Consider the following 6281-nt stretch of genomic DNA (forward strand, 5'->3'; position numbering starts at 1 on the left):
TTCACCCTGACCAGACCTGTACTGTACCCAGCAGGAAGATCTCTGATAGTGTCGCGCTACTCAGGGATACGATCGCCTATGTACGGGTCAGGAGTGTGGACACCTGCCTCATCAGCCTGGACCAGGAGAAGGCTTTTGACAGGATATCGCACACATAGATGATGGATATGCTCTCTAAAATGGGGTTTGGGGAGGGAATCTGCAATTGGATCAAACTGCTCTACACAAACATCAGTAGTACAGTCCAAAAAATTGGGTGGGAATCAGAAAGTTTCCAATCAAATCTGGAGTCAGACAGGGCTGTCCTCTTTCCCCTGCCTTGTGTGTTTGCTGTATTGAACCCTTTGCTGAGTCTATTTGGAAGGATGCGGGCATTAAAGGGGTGACAATCCCAGGCAGTGGAGTCACTCAGGTCAAAGCCTCCCTGTACATGGATGATGTTGCAGTATTCTGCTCGGATCCGCTGTCCATTCACAGACTGATGAGCATCTGCGACCAGTTCGAACTGGATTCGGGAGCCAATGTTAACCATGGCAAGAGCGAGGCCATGTTCCTTGGGAACTGGGCTGACCGATCCTTTGTCCCCTTCACCGTCAGGTCAGACTACCTGAAGGTGCTGGGGTTATGGTTTGTAAGTGCCGGGACGTGCACCAAAACCTGGGAGGAGCGAGTAGCCAGGGTACAACATAAACTGAGCAAGTGGGAGCAGCGATCTCTCTCTATTATGGGTAAGAACCTGGTCATCAGGTGCAAGGTGCTCACGTTGTTGCTGTAAGTGGCGCAGGTCTGGCCCATACCCTACTCCTCTGCTGTGGCGATCACCCAAGCCATTTCCCGCTTTATCTGAAGACGCAAAATGGACAGTGTCCGGAGGGACACGATGTTCAAACCTCTGGATAAAGGCGAAAAAATGTACTCAACATCGCCCTCAACCTGATGGCCACCTTAGTATGTGGCTGCATCAAGCTGTGCGTAGAGCCCCAGTATGCAAACACCAAGTGTCACTACGTGCTGAGGTTCTATCTGACCCCGGTGTTGCGAAGGATGGATCTGGTCACATTGCCACGGAACACTCCATCCAGTTGGACTGTGCGTTCGTGGAACTGTTTGTATGGAAAAACACCTTTAACCACCAATCCATCAGGCAGTGGTCTGCACGGAATGTCCTCAAGTATATTTTGGGAAAAGAAAAGTCTGGAAGAGGAAAGTCCGGCGGGAAAGCTCGGTCCAAGGCCAAGTCTCGCTCCTCCCGGGCTGGACTGCAGCTCCCGGTGGGCCGTGTTCACAGGCTCCTGAGAAAGGGCAACTATGCTGAGCGTGTGGGTGCCGGAGCCCCGGTCTATCTGGCTGCTGTGCCCGAGTATCTGACCGCTGAAATCCTCTAGTTGGCCAGTAACGCAGCCCAGGACAACAAGAAGACCCGCAACATTCTCAGACTCCTACAGCTGGCTGTCCAGAATGACGAGGAGCTCACCAAGCTGCTGGGAGGGATGACCATCACTCAGGGCTGGGTGCTGCCTAATATCTAGGCCATGCTGCTGCCCAAGAAAACCAGCACTCCGTGCACCAAAACCAAGGCAATCTGCCAGGATTTTATCAAATACCCAAAGGTTCTTTTCAGAGCCACCCACAGTATCATTCTTGTAAATCTCCTCTGTGCTCTCTCCACAGCAATTATGTCCTTTCTGAAATGTGATGACCAGAACTGTACGCAATACTCCAGCTGTGGCCAAACCACCGTTTCAAACAGTTCTCGCATTACATCCCTGCTTTTGTCGACCAAGAAAGGAAAGCATTCCATATGCCTTCTTCACCACTCTATCTACCTATCCTGTCACTTTCAGGGACCTGTGGACATGCACTCCAAAGTCCCTCACTTGTTCGACCCATCTCAATATCTTCCCGTTTATTGTGTATTCCCTTGCTTTGTTTGCCCTGCCCAAATGCATTACCTCACACTTCTCCAGATTGAATTCCATTTGCCACTTTTCCGCCCACTCAACTAATCCATTCATATCATTCTTAAGTCGACAGCTATCCTCCTCACCATCAATTACACGGCCAATTTTTGTGTCATCAGCAAATTTCCCAATCATAGCTCCCCATTTAATTCCAAATAATTAATTTTATTTTTAAGAGATACAGCACTGAAACAGGCCCTTCGGCCCACCGAGTCTGTACCGACCATCAAGCATCCATGTTATACTAATCCTACACTAATTCCATATTCCTACCACATCCCCACTTGTCCCTATATTTCCCTACCACCTACCTATACTAGGGACAATTTATAATGGCCAATTAACCTATCAACCAGCAAGTCTTTGGCATGTGGGAGGAAACTGGAGCACCCGGAGGAAACACACGCAGACACAGGGAGAACTTGCATACTCCACACAGGCAGTACCCAGAATTGAACCCGGGTCGCTGGAGCTGTGAGGCTGCGGTGCTAACCGCTGCGCCACTGTGCCGCCCGTGTGGTAATATACACCACAAACAGCAAGAGACCCAACACTGAGCCCTGTGGAACGCCACTGAAAACCGCTTTCCATTCGCAAAAATATCCGTTGACTACTATCCTTTGTTTCCTGCCACTGAGTCAATTTTGGATCCAACCTGCCACATTCCCCTGTATCCCATGGGCTTTCATTTTATTGACCAGACTGCCATGTGGGACCTTATCAAGTGCCTTACTAAAATCCATGTAAACCACATCCACCGCACTATCCTCATCAATGCTCCTTGTTACTTCCTCAAAAAACTCAATCAAGTTAGTGAGACATGACCTTCCCTTAACAAATCCATGCTGACTATCCCTGATTAATCCATGTCTTTCCAAGTGGTAGTTTATCCTGTCCCTCAGGATTGATTCGAATAATTTACCCACCACCGAGGTCAGACTGACCGATCTATAATTATTTGGCCTATCCCTCACATCCTTTTAAAATAATAGTACAACGTTCACAGACCTCCAATCCTCCAGCACCTCCCTCATAACCAGTGAGGATTTGACGATGATCCTCAGCGCATCTACTATTTCCTCCCTGGCTTCCTTTAACAACCTTAGATGCAAACTATCTGGCCCTGGTGATTTATTCATTTTCAAGGATGTCAGACTCTCTAGTACTTCCACTCTCATTATGCTTATCGTATCTAATATTTCACACTCCTCTTCTTTTACTACAATGTCTGCATCATCCCTCTCCTTTGTGAAGGCAGAGACAAAAAACTCATTAAGAACCCCGCCCACATCTTCTGGATCCACACAGAAGTTCCCTTGTACATCTCTGATAGGCCATACCCTTTCCTTATTTATCCTCTTGCTCTTAATGGACTGATAAACCATCTTTGGGTTTCCTTCAAGTAGTTGTATCCAGTCCACATCCACCAAATCACCTCTCTGTTTTGTAAAATTTGCCTTCCCCCAATTTCGAACTTTTGCTTTTAGAGCTGCCCTGCCATTACTTAGCTTTACAAACTCATTATTGCTCGTGTAATAAGTGTAATAAGTTGAATAATTTACCAGTTACTCACCGATCAGCTTCTTCCCCTGTACCACGGAGGCTGAAAAGGCAGAAAAGAAAAGAGAGACCAAAGAGCACCTCCTTCCCCGAGTCAGTGAAGTCCCTCACACATCAACTCACAGCTTTACACTCTGTCCAAACAGCACTTTCTAATTAGTAATTATTCATAAATTACACTAACTAAAACATTAGTAACCTGACCAATTACAAGGTAGCTATTTGAGGGTTTTTAAACAAAGAGCTTTTTTCCCTGTCCCAAAGGCTCTTTTCAGATCCACCCACAGTATCTGAAAGGGCTGATTACTGTCTGAAGTCTGCTGTACCCACACCTCTGTCTATCCCTCTTCATCTAGAACAACCAGCGTCATCTTCCATTCCTTTCACCATCATGTGTTTAACTCGCTTCTCCTTATAGACAGTCAGATATCAATGTAATAATGAAATGATCTGTGTCAGTGCTGGCCATTTCCCTGTCCTGATTTCAGACCCCACTCTGGACACGTGTTTCCCATTCCAGGACCTTCTTGTATTAATATTCAGCACCACCTGTCACTCAGAAACTTGTCTCAATGAACCGATCCTTTTACTGAACTTCCAACTGCTGCTGTCTATTTCTCGAGGGAAAGAGCTGCTCACTGTGTAAGAATGTGAGGGGAATGTAACCGGCTGCTGGTGAGAAGACCCCGTCTTCTCAACCAAAAGCCTTTTATTTTACTCCAGTGATTCCCAGATTCCCAGCTGGTCCGTTGAGGATTTTGTTTTCACAGAAATATCTTGTTAAATACAAATCTGATTCCAACATGTCAGTAACAGGACAGAATGGGAACGTTTTAAAAGGATGAAGCAACTATTTCAGTGTCTTCTCACTGTCCCCCTGAAGCCTGTGTGAAGGGGAATTACCAATAGTCTGTAATTTATTACTTCCACACCGAGTTTGAGTTATTTGTCACGTGAAAGATTGCTGAACGGAGTCTTTTACTGTCAGTTACGGATGAGAAGTTGACAAAAATTGGCAAAATAAAGCTGTTCATAAAATAGCACCAGCAATTTGAGTCGGTAAAAGCAAAATTGTGTTTTAAAAGTTTATTTAAACCGCTACGGGAAAATAGATTTTTATGTACTTTTCCAGTCGATCACTTCTTTTCCACAGTGAAATTGGCGGCTTTCACAAATTCAGATATTGTGCCAGGTTGACAGGTTCAGCCAATGATTTTTTGTATTTTGTGCTTCGAGGTTCTCCAATTGAATCATTCATGCAAACTAATGGCTGTGTGGCCGAATGGATAAGGCGTCTGACTTTGGTATATTCTATGATGTTATCAGAAGATTGCAGGTTTGAGTCTTACCACGGTCATTTTGACCCAAAGGGATTATGCAGGGCTTTGGGGATCGAGTCGGGGACTGAACAGATTGGAAACCCGACATGGATTTAATGGGGCGAATGGCCTCCTCATGTGCTGTCACTGACTTTATGAGAAGAAGGTGACCAATCAGTAGTGGGCTGCGGTTACAGCGGGCTCAAACTGCAGGAATTCCAGGTCCCTGAATGACTGAGCTGAAACTGATCAGTTTCACTGCAGGAAACACCGTCTCGGGCGAAATAACATCACAAATAATTTCATTTGACTAATTATTCAATTATAAAACAATGGGCAGATGTGAAGGTGCGATGTTACTTTTCACTGTGAGGGGAGAATCCGCCATCTGGGTAAATCAGCAACTTTATAACATTGTCTTTACGTTTGGAAAAGAAACGATGAAAACTCGCCCCATAACCCTGGTGCGGTGGAAAGGCTCAATTCAGAGATTGGAATATAACGAGAGCACAACATAAATCATTAACTGATATTTCCGGCATAAAACACACCCCAGCTCCCGTTCCCATGTCACTGCTGTCCCTATAAGGCGGTGGCTGACTCTGAAAAGAGACTTTGTTTTGTGTTTCTGCAGGAAAACCACAAAGATCCTCCCAGGCAGTGAAACTCATCTTCCCAGAATCTCCATACCAGATTGAAACAGAAAACACAAAGACAGTGAGAAAGTTCCAGAGAATTACTGAGCATTAAAACCAATTAAATAAACCAATTCCAGAGAGATGTTCGTGCAGCTTTTTCAGAGAGATTGTGGGTGGCTCTTAAAAGAGCCGTTTTGTTTCGAGTGTTTTCACTACATGGTGGAGTTTTACTTGGAGTTGATGTACTTGGTCACTCACTTTGTCCCTTCTCACATTCCGAGCGCTTTATTGGGTGGAAATGTTTATTCAGGCAGTTTCAACAGCTCAGAGCCGACATTGAATCAGAAACCAGAAATGGGAGTACGGGACACAGACAAGGAATTGAGGCTGAACCATTATAAATCTCACTGGTTATAGGCCTCAGCTAGAGCACTGTGTCTAATTCCATGTTCCACACTTTAGCAGGAATGGCAAGGCCTTAGAGAGGGCGCAGAGGAGATTTACTAGAATGTATCAGAGATGCAGGAGTTCAGCTAATGTGGAAAGAATAGGGGACTCGGGTGTGTGAAGCTGGGGTCCTTGTTCTTAGAGCAGAGATGTTAATGGGGCAGTTAATAGTTGTGTTCAACATTGTGAAGAGTTTTTATAAGAATAAAGAAGTTTGACTGCAATTAGACAGAGCCTTGGTGAGATCACACCTGGAGCACTGTTACAGTTTTGGTTCCCCTGACCTAAGGAAGGATATACTTGCCTTAAAGGAAGTGTATCAACGTGTCACTCGATTGCTTCCTGGGATGAGGGGA

The sequence above is a fragment of the Heterodontus francisci genome, unplaced genomic scaffold (genome assembly GCF_036365525.1).
Source record: "Heterodontus francisci isolate sHetFra1 unplaced genomic scaffold, sHetFra1.hap1 HAP1_SCAFFOLD_337, whole genome shotgun sequence".
Lineage (NCBI taxonomy): Eukaryota > Metazoa > Chordata > Chondrichthyes > Heterodontiformes > Heterodontidae > Heterodontus > Heterodontus francisci.